Raw genomic sequence first — 15999 nt, forward strand, 5'->3', positions numbered from 1 at the left:
GATTTCCTTTCCCTGATCATGGTGCCTATTCTCCTATCACTTTTCATGATCCAACTAACAGTACTTACGGGTTTTGAAACTGTGAATCTCCTATAATCTCCTATGTGACACGTGCACATTAACAGCACCCTAGAGTTCCCATTTTCCTCTCTGTGCATCTTGAGGGAGCACCCCTCAACTCACCAATTCCCGCTTGATATTTTCAACTCAGAAGATCTGAGCGCCCTCTGCAGGAGTTTAACAGTTTTGTGGCAAACCCCTCCTCCAGAGCATTTATTCCAGAATACTAAACAGCACTAATCTAGAGGCATGTCTGTTTCAATCCATTATTCAGAAGCATTCCCATGCTTCCTGCTGAAGAAACCAAGTGTTTCCTGCAGACAAAACGTGGATCCTGGGCCCGAGATGGTTGATGGATTCAGCATGTTTGGGTATCAATCATTGTCAGAGCATTTTTAAAATAAGATCTACATTATTGGCTAGGCTCACTCTATATATTGTGTGCACTTTTTCTAGAATAAATGAATGCTTTGTGTATAATATTTGATAATAGCAAACAGCACTTCATTAATGTCTCATCATAGGAGTTGCCATCTGTCCCATCAATCAGCATGGTGGGAGGGCCCCTGCAGGTACAGCTGTGGAGCCTTGTCTGGGGGTGACATGCCAGCAGTCTGGAAATGCAGCACCATGGGGTCGCACCTGATCACCCTTCTCTGGGGCAGGACCGATTTCCAGAATCTTCTTTGTTGGGCTACTTTTTCACACCTTCCCCTGAGGTGGTGAGCCACGTGTGACTCCAAGCTGCTGCGTGGTGCTTGCAGGGACTGAGACTTGTTTGCACAGCACTGTGCTCGGCAGAGACTGGACGGCTTCATTCACTCATCGGGACAGCATGACAGATTGCAGTGAGTCCCACTTGACACTCGGGGACCTGGAGATTCAGGGAAATGGAAGTGTGTCTCAGGCTCGCAGAGTGAACCTTGGAGCTGGGACTGGACCCAAATGCACCTGCTGCAGCAGCATCTACTCTGCCTCTCACACCACCATCCCCTGCCTCCATCAGTCCTGTAGGTCCCAAGGGTCTGCAAAATCCACAGCATGGGCAGGTAAGAGAACAGGCTGTGGGGCCCTATGGCTGCCAGTGTCCAGCTTGGTCACATCAAAAATGTCACTTATCTTCTCCAATCACCAGTTTACTATCTGGAAAATAACAGAAATTAGAGTTATATATTTTTTAAAAACCCTGGTTACTTACTTAATAGTTCCCTTATGTAAGTATATGTTATGTCAGACATGTTCAAGGAATTGAAGACGTCTTAATATGCATTTAAAATATACAAACATACGCTCAAAAAGCTGTGATAAAATTCCAAAGGTAAAGACTTCCCAATCATAAATCCCACAGCTGTTTCCAGTGGCCTCAGCTCCTGCCCCCAGCTCAGCTCCATGGTTAGCCAAAGCCCTTAAACCTTAGCGTGCATCTAACAGGACTTCCTCAGGACTGCTCCAGTTCCTGTCCTCAGCAGCCACGCAACCCTCTGCCCTGTGTGGTGGGCCCGGGGAGAGTAGGTGACACGGGCTCAAGGCCGAGTCTGGGTAACATGTGTGACTCACCCAGTGTGCCTAGTGTCCCAGATTCTCAGAGCGCCTGCATTTCTAATGTCCACTATGAGCACCATTTTTTTTTTAATTGGTACATAAAAATTATAACAGAATAGTGGGTTTCAGAGTGGAATGATAATTGTATTTTAAAGCCATTTAAAGAAAGGAGAACACTCTTCTACTACCTGGTGTTTATTGGGGGAGTCATTCTATTCGGAAAAAGACCACATCAGTACACAGAGATGTCTGAGACCCACTGGCCCTGCGAGGCGCGCCTGCACCCAGCAGGGGTGCGGAGGTGCCCAGGAGTGTGCAGCAGCGCCCGCGCACTGCCGGGCCCTCCCGCGCAACGCCTGTTGTCTGAGCCTCTGGTTCAGGCAGTGGGTAACTCCCAGAGGGATGCCTCCTACCCAGAGATCAGAATGGTATTTGAAACTTGATGCCCAGCTCCGACCGTCCTCACGGTGTTTGAGGACTGTCGCAGGAGCAGGGGACATGCCCCTGGACTTTGCCCACCTGTCCCTACTCACTTAGAGGATGCTCGCGGATGGGGCGTGGGCCCTTGTGAGTCTGGAAGCCCTTCCTGGGCTTTCTCTGTAACGTTGAGAGGTGACAAAGTCCAAAGGGACTCATGGGGACTTCCTAACTGTGGTATTAAAAATCAGTGAAGGCCACTGATATTTACCCAAAAATGAAGACTCTAGTGTCAGCCACACATTTATGTGCAGAATCACCGAATCCTGGCTGCTACATTTTTCTCGTTTCTCTGGATTTGGTCTATTTCATGCTTTACCACCTTGGCTGCTGATGAAATCAGGAGCTTTCAAGAGTACTTGTGTCCAGGACCTACCCTCAGAAACGATGCCCAGGAATTGTGAAAGAGGCCAGCCTTCCACATCTGACACAAGACAAAGTTCCCGGTGAAGTCTTCCCAGGTGATTCAGAGGTGCAGCCAGGGAGGAGAATCAAACTGCTGTGATATTAGCAATGCAACATTTTCTCTATGGATTAGCATATTCGTCAGGGAAGCTTCAAGCCCTATCTAGCTCGGGAGGATTTCTCCTGTGATCAAGTGTGAGATTAGAGAAGTCCTTCTGAAGTAGACAGACAAACTGGAGGTCACTGTGCAGGGCCATTAATTATATCCATCAGCTTGCACCCTGCGTGAGCTATGGAAAGTGATTTTATTTGGGCAAGTTTTCATGTCCTTCTCAGTTGAGATTCAGGGGTTTGTACTATTGATCGTATGGTTGAATGGTTGTAAGATTCTTCCATGGTACAAGATATAATTTATGCCTGTATTAAATGCAACTATGAGTCCCTAGTGTCATAGTTACATAGTTTCAAGGGAGAAGAGGGACCAGGCAGTAGGAGGTCTGTTATTTCTAATATGCACTATACCTGTTTTGGTGTTCTGACATCATATAGGGGGACTGATGTAAAGAAACTAAGATGCTGTCATGATTTAGGAAAAAGTACTAACTCAGTGTGTGATGTGTTCTGAAATACATGTATGTAATGAAATGATTATTGCTAAGATCTGTTTTGGCAAGAGCCATCAAAATCAAATCTCTCGGCAAGTTTATAGTACACAATACAGCATTATTAGCTATAGTCTCCATGCTCTAATCAGCTCTCTAGACACCTCAACCGTGTAACTGAAACTTTGTATCCTTTGGCACACCTTTCCCTGCTTTCCCCTCCTCCCATCTCTGAAAACTGCCCTTCTACTCTCTGCTTCTGTGTATTCAACTTTCTAAGGTTCCCCGCACCAGTGAGATCCTGCAACCTTGCTCTGGGTCTGGCTCATGTCACTTAGCATAATGTCCATGTCATTACTAGAGACAGGATTCCCTTTTCATGGCTGAATAATATTCATTGCATATCTAGACACCATAGTTTCTTTATCCCAATGGACATTTAGGCTGATTCCACATCTTGGCTGTTCTGAATAATGTTGCAACCCCTGTGAGAGAGTGCAGAGAGCTCCTCAACACACTGACTTCATTTCTTTGGATAATTACCCAGAAGAGAGATGGCTGGGTCAAATAGGAGATCTGCTTTTAGTTTTTGGAGTAAGCACCATGCTGATTTCCATAATGAGGACTTTCCCATGAAGAGTAGATTCCCCTTCCTCCAGTTCTGTTCCAACACCTACGGTTCCCTGGCTTTTTAATGGCAGTCATGCTAGCAGGGGTGGGATGACATCCCATTGGGTTTTTATTTGTCTTTCTCTGATATTAATGATGTGGAGGATATTTGCATCCATTTAATAATATTGATGTGTTGACAAGTTTGCAGGGGGTGTAATTGATGCCTTTGGCTTCATGAGAGCTGGGAGCTCTGCCTCACCCTCTTACCCACCAACAGCTTACTCAGTGTGAGCGACCACCTGAATTTAAATAGAAGTGACTGTCTACAACCACTTCACAGTCCTGTTAGCACTGCTGGTCACCCCCACACTGCAAATCCCTCACCTGGATGCTTCAGAGTTGCATACAGTTCTTCCCGTGCACACGACTGTGCTCATTGCACACTTGACTTGGGAGATGAGATGCCAGAGATGGAGAGGCTGCCCCAAGCAGCATTCTGGGTTTGTCTAGTTAAAGAAAAAACAGTTACACCTCCCCATCTTCCCTTAGTTTATCCTTCCATGTTTCACTCGTTGTAAAAGAGCCTCCACCACGTGATTTAAAATCAACAGAGAAGCATTGCTGCTCATGGACATCATTCAGACGCTGGTCTAAGAAAAGTGTTGAAATTCAATAAAAAAAAATAAAATTATTTTCTGTATGTTGAAAAAAAAAAAAAGAAAAGAAAAGTGTTGAACTTGGTGCAAAAACGGTTCTCACTCCGAGATAGGACAGACGAAGAGAAGCCTTCAGTCGAACCTGGTGACAGCAGCCTCATAGTCAGCCCTTTCATGCCTGTGTGTACAAAGCAGACTCCATGAGATGGACACGGGAGGGGCTATTCCTCAGCTGGGCTAAGCCCACTGATGGGCACTGCATATTCCTCATGCCCAGGTGGGCATCGTCCTCTCCCGTGGGCCACATCTGCTTGGACTGACTCCAGCAGAGGTGGGAAGCCAAGGAGAGTTTTGCACATGGATTGCCTGGGCTGGTGATGCTTGCAAAGCAGGAATCGGGCTGGGACTGGTTTTGGATTGGTGGACACAGGGAAGCCCAGGCCTTCAATGGAGTCTCAAGGAGGAAAACGTAAATCATGATGAGGAAGCTGTTTTAGTCTGTTTATAACTTTCACTCCTGAAGCATGTATTCTCTACAGCAAACTGAAAAATTGTGCTTGTTCTGAACATTATTTAATAAAGGAACAAGAAAATATTCCCAGGAGCCACATTGTTCACCTCCACACAGGACATGGGGCCCGTGCTGGTTCTCCAGGATTGTAATACTGGCCGTCTCTGATTAGGGAGTGGTGGCACAACCAGAATTTCTCCCCGTGAGGGTTTCTCTCTCCCTCTGTGTCAAACTGTGGTGGACCATGAATATAGACAGCCCCTGCCTGAAAGAACGAACAAGGCTTGTTGTCGGAGAAAATGCCCATTTATTGAGGAACAGCTCTGAATATTTATAGAGCCAGGGGTGGTTTGACAGTTATGACAGTTTAATGGTTGAACGGTTTGACAGTTGGCATGGGGTGCTTTCTGATTGGTGGGTAAGGATCATGTGAGTCAGCAGGAGTAGTCTGATTGGTGGGTAAGGATCATGTGAGCCAGCAAGGCTCACCATTGCACGGCTCTTCTTGGGGGATGAAGAAGACTCCCAAAACTGCCCACACAGGTAGGGGGAGAGGATTTGATGAAACAAGTCCAGTTCTTCCTGGGACTTGATTCTTCAGCAGAGGATATGAGAGTAAAACAGGGCCACAGGTGGCTTTCCCTCTCAGACACCTGGAGATGCATTCCTTCCAACAAACCAAAGCCTGTTGCCTTGTGCACTGGGCTCTCGAGTCCTCTCTGACACTGACCTTCCACCCTCTGTGCATTCTCCTGCCATTTAAATATTTTTAGTTGCTGTTTAAAGGAGTCACAGTTTGCTTCTACTAGATTCAACCAAAAGTGATTAGCTAAAGCGTATAACCATTATTATAAAAACACACCTGCCAGAGAAGGTTATTTGAAGCCTTAGAGGGATGGGGCAGGAATGGGTGTCCACAGAAACAAGGCCCATGGCCAGATACCCTGGCTGCTCTGGTGAGAGATGGGACGGGAGACACAGAATTGCTGCAGGAGACAGGAATCTTTTTTGCCGACGAATTGGAACAGCAACCAGAGTGACTGATGTCCCAGGGGCCAACCCATAAGTCATTTAAAGATAGAAGAACCCTCAGCTGGGTATAGCACTGTCTCAAAGTTATGTACAGCACCACACTGGACCATGGACCATGGGGCCACCCAGGTAACCATCGTGCCCCAGGGCAGATATATAGAGAGATGTCCATGAGAGGGTTCTGAACACATGGCTGACTCCCGTGGTAGCAGGCCACACTGTGCATATAACTGGCTCTCCAGAATCCTAAGCCTTCAGGATTGCATGTTATTTGTTCATCTTGAGAAACACAGTTTGTAAAATCAAGGAACTGAGCACAGCCTGGAAACTGTGTGGTACTTGGGATGAGAGTGAGAACTGTAACTGGGAAATATCTGTGTTTGTCTCTTGCTCTTCCTAATGATCCCTGGTCTGCACACCTATTTGCCAGTGGTGTTTCTGATGCTGGTATATTAGGCAGAGTTGCATCACATCAACAAAGTACACAGGTACTGCACCCATTTCCAATAAAACAAAGAGAAATAGAAACATCTGGGAGGCAGATCAGGGGCCTGGCACCTGCTCAACCTTGGGAAAAACAGCCATCCAAAGCCTCTGGGTGCAAGCAAAACTGTGTCCAAATGGTTTTTAAAACATGAAAAATAAACTTGACTTAAACTTAGAAGATGTGTCGTGCTCCCAAAGGCTGCTGAGTTAGTTCTGGGGCTGCAGGTGACAGATTTTAAGAGGAACCTCCCTTTGCCTCACAGGGTCTTCTCCAGCCACAGAGCCCCCTCTACAGATCAGTTCCAGAAGGCTTCATCCATCCTGCAAAAGCAGCTGCTACAAATGAACTTAAGAGTCCCCATTCCTGTACTTTTTGACTTTCAGAGGAGAAAGCAAAAGTGTGGCCGTTTCCAACGCAGCCCCTCTCAGGAGTGGAATCAGTTACAGTGTATTTAGCAAGTGAAGAATCCAGGGATCAGATCCCTGCCAATGACTGTCCTATGTGCCTCATGTAGAGACCCTGTGAAGAGCCACAGCCCATGTGCCAGGTGCTCAGACCAATGCAGGGATTGTGCTGGGACGACAGGGTAGCATTGGATAGCTGGGTGAGGGGCCAGGATAGGACAAAGATACTGACACTTGAAGGAGCTGAAATAAGCCATAGAGGACAGGGGAACTCACATAAAAATGATGGGGACACCTGGTGCAGAGTGGGGAGCTGGGAGGTCAAAGGGTCCTAACAGCTTATGTTCCCTAAATATTGGCACAAGCCTTGCCATCCTGAGGACGCCTCTGCCTGAGGAGCTGGTACCACAGCCTGCACATTAGCTTACATGAACTGAATGCATGTCTTTGGGTCAGAAGCGAGAGCTGACTTCCTTTTACTCCTTTCCCACAGTCCTCTCGTGTCCAATGAGGAAAGAGACACAGACTTTAAATCTGGACTTGCAGTTCCTCGGCATCACGATCTTGACGGTGTCAGGAGACTTACATGCTCCCTGGAACAATTTTTACTGTAACTGACTTTTGCTCAGCTCTGGGTTTTGAACAGGAGGATCTTAATTAAAAGCAACACCACTCTCCTCTTAACAGTCCTAATTTACAGACAAAAAAAATAGGGCCAGGTTTTTTGTTGTTGCTTTGCATACAAAAAGTCTAGCTCCTTATACTGAGGACACAGTGAAATCAGGAAGTCACAGTCTGAAATCCCTAAAGAACACACAGCCCAGGACCTGGCGCACGAGGGTCTGCTAGGCCAGTCAGTGACCGAGGCTGGATGTTGCAACAGCAGACCTGCTGGGCCACCTAGTATCCATGTCCAGAAGCAGTCCAGCTGCAAGCCCTCACCTGAAGAATGGAGCCAGATCAAACCCAGCATCCGGAGCTATCCAGCTATGAGCAGAAACTTCCGGGTACAGAGGAAGTATGGGCTACATCTCCAGGTGTGGTCAGAACAGCCCAGATGTGACATAGAACACCAAGTTAACAAACCCACTTCTTCACTGAATAAATGACTTGGGGGGAGTGGCATTTCCCAGTTCTCAAGACCCTGGACTTGTCAACTAAATGCAGTGGGGGTTCTTCCTTTTTTCTTCATTCAATTCAAACAAAATGGCTATAATAAAATCCATTTTGAGAGCCTCAGCAAATTTAGCACTGGCTGAATATTAGATAATATTAAGTAATTATCATTAATGCTTTAGAGCCCATAATTGTACCACAGTTATGCCAAAAAGTCATTATTCCTTAGATTGATATGCTAAGACATCTGTTATTCAAAATAGAATAGTGTCTGCAATTTGCTGTCCAATACATGAGAAAAAAAAAGGGGTGAGACTTTGGATGAGGTTTTACTCCAGAATGGATCACTGGTTAAGAAATATGTCCTTGGGGGTTATTATACTTTCATCACAACTTTTGTTACTTCAACAACACAAAATTTCAAAATTTCCAAAAGGGAACAAAAAAGCATTTCCACTCTTATCTGGGTTTATTTGTCCACCCAGGAGCTGGAGGATGGTGTCAGGGTTCCCCTACCTGCACTGTACCAGATGGCTGGGGACTGCTCATATCTGAGGACTGTGTGGCTCTCGCTGTGACCCAGCCTGTCCCAAAGCACCACGGGGGCAGGAGATCAAAGACTCTCACCTCGTGTTTCCACCACACATGGCGTTTCTCAGCTCCCCCCACGCCTGAATTTGGAAGTCTTCTCTTCCCCAGAAAAAAACCTTAATATCTGGGCTAATTTGTCTTAAAATACAATATTTTAAATCAAGTCAGTAACCTTCCACCAATGTCCTTTTTAAATTGCTTTGAAGGCAAACTCTACTAAGGAAAACTTCAACAACATCTAAATTTTCATTGCTGGAGAATGGAAGGAAGCATTCTAAAGTGATGGAGGGAAGGCAGCTGTGGGGCGTGGCCTGCAGGGCCACAGAAAAGCCACACCTACATCCGGGTCCACCATGCCCCCACTGTACAAATCCCCTTGTCCACCAAGGAGCTGGGCATGCAGGACCCCGCACCACTGCTCCCAATCAAGGGCCCCCCTCACCTTGCCAGGTTGCCCCTCTGAATCTGGCTGCCTCTGAGCAGTCCCCTGGGTCACACTGCGAGTGTCTTTAAGCTCCAAGGCCCTGCTGTCACCTTGAAATCCTGGGTTCCTTCTGCCCTGGCCAGTCTGCAGGGCTTCAGCTTTTCTTGCTGGGAAATAAACCTAATTGATATATTTTTCAGATAGCTGCTTCAGTCCTGCAGGAACCCCAGGAACTAAATTAAAAACTATGTTTCACATTTTGGATGAGAAGTTAGTTGCCTCTGTATTAAAATTAATGAGAGCGGCTGCCCAAGCAATGAGCTCCAATTTCTTCCAGGCCACCAGACTATTCTGTCCAGAGTGCCGAGGGACGAAATGCGATTGCAGTCAATGACAATGTTTTAAACTTTAATAACGTTTTGTTTGAAAACGAATAATACAGGTCCTATATGATCTGAATCTTTACTTCACATTACTTTCTTCATTTTGGAGATTATTGTGATATAATAGCCACGCAGGCACAGCACTCACCATCCCCCAGCCTTCCGGTAAGGGCCTGACCATCCTGCGTGCAGCTCACTCTCTGAGCAGCCCTCCGAGTCAGGTGCTGCAACCTTCCCGGGCCTACAGAGGAGGGGACCCAGGCAAGGGCATGTTAAGTCCCCTACCCAAAGTCCACAGTTCATGAGGGGCACAGCCTGGATGCAGACTGAGGCAGGTCAGCTGATCCTAGGTTTGAAGCTACAGAAGTTGCTCCCAGCTGGCTGCGGGGTGGAGCAGGTTGCAGCACAACCAGCTGAGAGCTCTGTCTAGGCGCAGATGTGCAGAGTAAGGACTGTGAGGCCAGCTGCATCTCTCCAGCCTTGGGATGGGAGTGGGGACAGTGATGTTGGCCATGGCCTTGGCAGTGCTCATCTGTGGAATGGAATGCCCCGACCTGGTAAGGTCATTGTTAGAAGCATTAAATGTAAGGTGACCATATGTCCCAGTTTACTCAGATTGAGGGATGTGGGACTCTCAGTGTTTAAGCCTGGAGAGTTGGGGACATCCAGGATCTGGGGTCACCTTCCCAGAATGAGCTGACACCTCAGGGTGAGTGTGCACTTCTCCTGCCCTGGTGGAGGAGGCAGGCAGTGGCACGGGCTCTGCTCCTGTTTCACACGCTCCCATGTGACTTTAAAAACCCTCATGTACCTGATGAATCTTCAGAGCAGGAGCAGTGGGCACTTTTGAAGATCAGAGGAATGTCCCTGACTATGTAATGACTGACTATGTAAAACCAGAGACCACTTTATCAATCTCAGGGGGTAAGAATGGTAACAAAAGCCAGAAAGTGATACTGTGACAGGGACTCCATCCTGTCCCATAACCTGTACCATCAGCGGGGTTGAGAAGGAGGCCAGCGACATTACTACTGGGCAGCCCATAGAGACCGCAGGAACCAGGCTCACAGTGAGTCCACTTAGGAGGAGCAGACCCCGAGCACAGGCTGGGCACATGGGGGAGCCTGGATGGGCGGCTCGGCTCTGTGATGGCCGCAGCTCTCTCAAACGCAGGAGAGGGTGGGCATCCCATGCTGGAGGAAGAGGGAGACGGTCTCCATTTAGCCTCTTCTGACCTGCAGAGCATCCTGGTGTGTCTCCGATTTTGAACCACCCGTGGGGAAAGGGCATTCCTAAAAAGTGGTGGAGCTGTTGCTCACTTGTTTCCTGTCCTGGGGTTAAAATGCCCAGAGTTCAAGGCCAAGATTTTCCCCTGCTAAAGCCACGAAAGTGAGATTCTGGCAGAGAGCTATTTTCTCCCATTTGGAAAATTCCACTGATGCAGAAGCCTCTTTGGAACAGCCCTGGAAGAAATGCATGGTCCTCCGCCCTGGTTCCCTCTGCCTCCTGCACATCCACCTCTGGCAATCTGGGGGTTGCACAAGCAAAGATTTGCAGGGACCAGGCAGGCAGCCAAGAGAATGATGGGGTGCATCAGAACCAGGAAAGGGAGCAGCCCGGTTGCAGTGTAACCCAGTCCTGAGTTCCTCAGCCCAGTCCTGTCCAGTGGCTGCACATCTTTCTTGGGATAAAGGTGGAAGTTCCTACAAGAGCCCATGATCTCTCTTACCCTCTATGCTCAGGACTTTTGTCCCTCTCTATTCCTGCTCCTGTTCCTGTGCTCTAGTGAGGCTGTCCTTTGGACTCTGCTTGGTAGATACCAGGCATGTTCCAGCCTCAGGACCTTTGAACACACTGTACCCTTTGTGTTTCTCCCCTCAGAGACCCATAAGCTGAAGCCCTCACCTCCTAAAGATCCCGACTGCAGTGTCAGGGTCCCAGTGAGATTTCCCCTGGCTCTCCTGTATAAAACTCCATCCCTTCCTTCACACCCTGCTCCTCTTCCTGCTCTCTGGTTTTATTCTTAGCCCTTGTGGCTGACATAGGGTATATTTGGTCATTAATTGGCTTTCACTTCCTCTTAAAAACGTAAGCTCCATGAGGGCTTCCTGTCTGCTGCCATTATCATCATCATTTTGTTTACATAAAAATCATCTCAGTTTCCAGAGTGTGCACTTGGCAGTAGGGGGTACTTGGAAACACTTGTGGGATAATACATGGATTTATAGAGGAACACAGAGCCCTACACAAACGCACCTCTTCTTACAGGTGTGCTTGCTGTGAGCGGGCAGATGAAGCATGCAGGTGGGCGAGGGTGTCTCAAGGGCCCCACCTTGCCAAGTTTCCATCCCTGTTGCATGAGTCAATAGCTACGTGATTGGCAGAGGTGGCCCTCCTGTGCTTTGTTCTCAATAGACACAGCTGGGAAGGGGACAGGAAGACAGTCCATGGGGATGGAGAATCCAGTCTAAGCTTTTCAGAGGTTCACTCTGTGCCTGGATTCAACAGAGAGAGGCTGGGACCGCTCCTGAACTAATCCCAGTGGCTGCATGGTACCTGTAGACCCACAGGCACAGATGGATGGTTTTGTTGGGCTCATTTTGAATTCAAAAAGAAATCATTTTAACCCTCAGGATATTTCAAAGAAAAGCAGAGATCTCCAGCTTCTTGGAACATCAGAAATCTGCCAGCCGAGTCCCTGTGTTTTTACAGAAAAAAAAAAAAAAAAAGAGTTTGCCCATCTCTTTCCCTTTTCATTTCCTACAGAATCCATGGAGGCCTGGTTCTGGGTTTCCCTGTCTGTAGGATTGGCAAATGGAAGTGAGAGAAATGAGGGTTGGTGGTCTGCAGTGGTCAGGGGAGGCTTCCTGGAGGAGGAGGAGGAAGAGGAGGACACTGAGCTGAACAGGTAGGGGCAACCCCTTCACAGGATCCAGTTGCAGGAGAGGAACAGACCACAGCTCAGGAGGGAACTGAAATCAGCTCTGCTTAAAATTTTTCTTATTTTCATCCCATTTTAAATTTGAAGCTGGCGTTGTTAAGAAACTATTAAAAGACCTCCATGATACACGTTGTGTGTGATGATCTTTATCCATTGGCTTTTCATTTTTTCCATGGACTTGATGATGGTGTTGTTTTTAAACAGGACCATTCCTTGAGCTTTGGAATTCCCTCTCAAGTATCTGCCAGTGTGAGACAAGATGCGGGATCCCCGTGTCAACCCTGTGTCCATGCCCTCCGGCCAGCGCTGGCAGGAAGGCTCCCACTGTGGGGAGTGACCTTTACTTCCCTCTGTGCTCCATGAGGAGCCCGGGCATGGCAGAGGGGGAGCTGGAAAGAGCCACTGGAGGATCTGCCTGCTGCCGGGTGATCTGCAGGGTTCAGAGAAGCTGGGATCTGCTCTGGTGAGAGGCCAGGGCAGGTGGGAGTGGCCCCTGAAGCACCTGCTTCACTCTCAGCTGGGACAGGAGCCAGAGGAAGACTGAGGCAGCCGCTGGCAGGGTGGCTGCTGTCACCCACGTCACCTGAAGAGGGGGATGTTTGGGATTTCTTGTCTGTGTTCAAACATGATTAGGAAGTTGATTTATTGTCTTGATCCATCTTGGTCACTTAGTGGCTTCTCTGGGGTCAGTGGTCTGTGAATATTCATATTAAATAAGACAGCACTGTGGCCCATTTGTGAAGTCAAAGGCCACATTTTTACTCTCATTTGGTTATTATGAGTGTGTGTGTGTGTGTGTGTGTGTGTATAATAAAATCCTGTCCTGCCCTCATGGCACTGACATTCAGTGAACAAAGACGAGCATTTGGCAAAACGTTATGTAAATACGGAAGGGTTTTATCTCGTGGTAAGTGTAGGGGAAAATTATTTCAACAGAAGTCTACGTATTAAAGACTTTGAATCTCCTGGGAGAGGGGAAGAGTGGAGTCAATGAGCCCAGAACACAGTGTTAGTACTTGAGAAATATCTAGGTCCATGAATATTTCATTCCTCTTTGCACATTGGAAAATGAAGCTGGTCTTACTTTAATGCTTACAATAAGCGAATCACTTATGAACTCTGGCGTAACAGCTGGTTTTCTGATCCTGACACATGTCTACACTGGAGTCCCAGGAGAAGTGGAAGCTGAGTCCAAGGACCCTCTGCTCATCACCCTGGGCACACCAATGGCATTGCCACATCTCAGCTTGGGTCATCTTGGCCTTGTGGCCATCAACTCAGAAACTTTTAGCAAACGCAAGTAGAAGAAATAGGTCACGGTCATGTGGAGGCTGTCTATCTTCATCTCATGCACAGAGTGGGGCACAGCAGAGACTGCCCATCACGTACCCACCCAGCACTGCTTCACCATGAGCCAACAATCCAGAAGGCACAGGGGACTCGTGGTGCCTGGCCATCTGGTCCTCTTAACCAGCGAGGGTGAGATGGGGTGCGCAGCTGCCCATCATCCCTTCTGATGCTCGCGGACCTCTCATGAGCTGGGCTTGTGGGTTTCAGGAGTGACCTTGCAATCAATTAGCAGTGAATATGTTATCCCAGCTGCTGCCGCCAAGCATGTCCCAGCTGTTGGTTCATGAAAGACATCTTGTTCTACTCAAATGTTGCCCTGGGGTTCCACAAGGGACCAAATCCATCATCAAAATGAATGAGGTTCTCTTTTCTTTTCCAAATAGGAAGTGGCACCAACGAGTGGACTCCCTCGCTGGCTCGTGAAAGTGGAGCTGTCCATGCTTGCTGGGCAATGACCACCACCGTCCGGCAGAGGGGACCCTGGGCTCCCCCAATGCTGGCTGTTGTCCTTGAGGCAGGTACAGGCCTGTCAGACACTTGTAAGTTAGGATGCAGCACTTGTCATAGGAGAAACCTGGTCCCTGGGCCAGGATCCGCCCTCTCCCTCCGTCACACCGAGCTGCACACAAACACTCCTGGTGGCCGAACCAAAGGCTACGGATGAGGCAAAAGAGCGATTCCTTCCAAAGAGAGGCACTGAGATGCTCTGGAACATTCTAAGCCTCTCCTTGTGCAAACAAACCCATTTCTTCTAGGATGCTCTTCCATCCCCTGAGGGGCCACTAGTTCACAGGGAAAAGAACTTGGGGACACTCACTAAGCAGTGTGGCCAGCCAGACATAGAGGCTGGCTTTCGTTATTTAGGGGTCTCCAGGAGGCAGCACAGGCTCTGATGTGGGGATAGCTGCAAGAGCCAGGAGAGGCCCAGAGCTGATGTCTGCAAGGCAGCTCCCTGCAGGTGGCTCTGGAAGAGCGACCACAGTTGTTGGGGTCTGAGCCATGTCACCCCACTGCTGCCTGGAAAGCAATGGTGGGAGGTGCAGGGTGCCTCTCCCTTCACGCCCAGCTCCGGCACTGCTACATGAGACCACCAAGCCACACGAGACCACCAAGCCACACGAGACCACCAAGCCTTCTGCCCCTGGTGACTGCAGCAAGCAGGGAGAGGAAGGGGTGAACTGAGCAGCAGAAGACTCTGCACCTGTGCTGGTTCTCAGACGGGAGAATGAGGCCCATCCCGGGGCCACACTCATCCAGAAGGAACCCACGGACATCACTGGGGATCAGTAGCCGTGTGGAAATCCAGTGGGCAACAGCCAGATAGGCAGAGATGAACTGCCCTGGTGTGGGGTCAGGCACCCACCTTTCCCGCCACGTGGAACTCTGGTGAAAGCTCATTCAGGAACAGCTGCAGATGGGCCATGCATATGCGTCAAACATACATGTGTTGAGTGTGTGTGTGTGTGTGTGTGTGTGTGTGTGTGGCATTTTATCAAAAGACACATCCAATCTTTTCCCCACCTTGCTTGCCTGCTCCCCTATGTTAGCCAGGCTTGAGCCCCAGTGGAGCAGTGTCGCCGAGGTTTTCTTTCCTAGTGTGAGGAGACAACCAGCTACTGTGCTCACACCCATGCCCACATGTGTGCGATTCACACACAGACATGTATTCATATGTACACATGCACACATGCACACACACAGAGTGGTTGCTTGAGTCTGTATTTCAAGGAAAGAAAGAGCAGAGCGGGTGTTGCAAGCTCGATAAAGCCATCAAGCCAGGTGGAAAGAGGTGTGGGTGGCTAAGGAGGTCACACCGCACCGTGAAGGCTGACCTCCCTCCTGGCCCTCAGGGGCCTGTCCCCTCATCCAATCCTGCTTCATCCAACAATGACCAGTGACCCAGGTGGTCTCCTCATCCCCAGGGCAGTGTCCTCACACTCTGGACACAAGTTCCACCGGAGCACTCCCCACCTTTGTCCTCAGGCCACTGGGCAAAACTGGCCCGTGCTCTGCAGCTAAGAGCTGCAGGTGTCCAGATCCTGGCCCTGCTGCCCCCCATGTCCAGCACCCTCCCAGAACCCAGCCTCAGTCTGCACCCCAGGCCTCTCAATCCCCCTCCCTCCCCTGAACTCATCCTGTGCAGTCCATCTCCTGGGCACCTGATGGCATTCCCAGGTGGCATGTGATTGTCACCACCGTCCTGCCTGAGGCTCTCTCCCTCCCCCACTGGTCCCTTCCTCCTCTGGCCAAAGTCATCTGGGAAAAGATGACCAACTGCCACCTCGTCATTTTCCAACTTGAAGCCACTTGTTCTCCCAGCTCCATCCCCAGCACAGGTCCTAGTTGGGGTAACAGAGCTGGGTAGAGAGTGTGTTTGAGAGGTGACTCCAGGAAGCTCACACAAGA

The sequence above is a fragment of the Spermophilus citellus genome, assembly GCF_964194105.1.
Source record: "Spermophilus citellus genome assembly, chromosome: 3".
NCBI classification, from domain to species: Eukaryota; Metazoa; Chordata; class Mammalia; order Rodentia; family Sciuridae; genus Spermophilus; species Spermophilus citellus.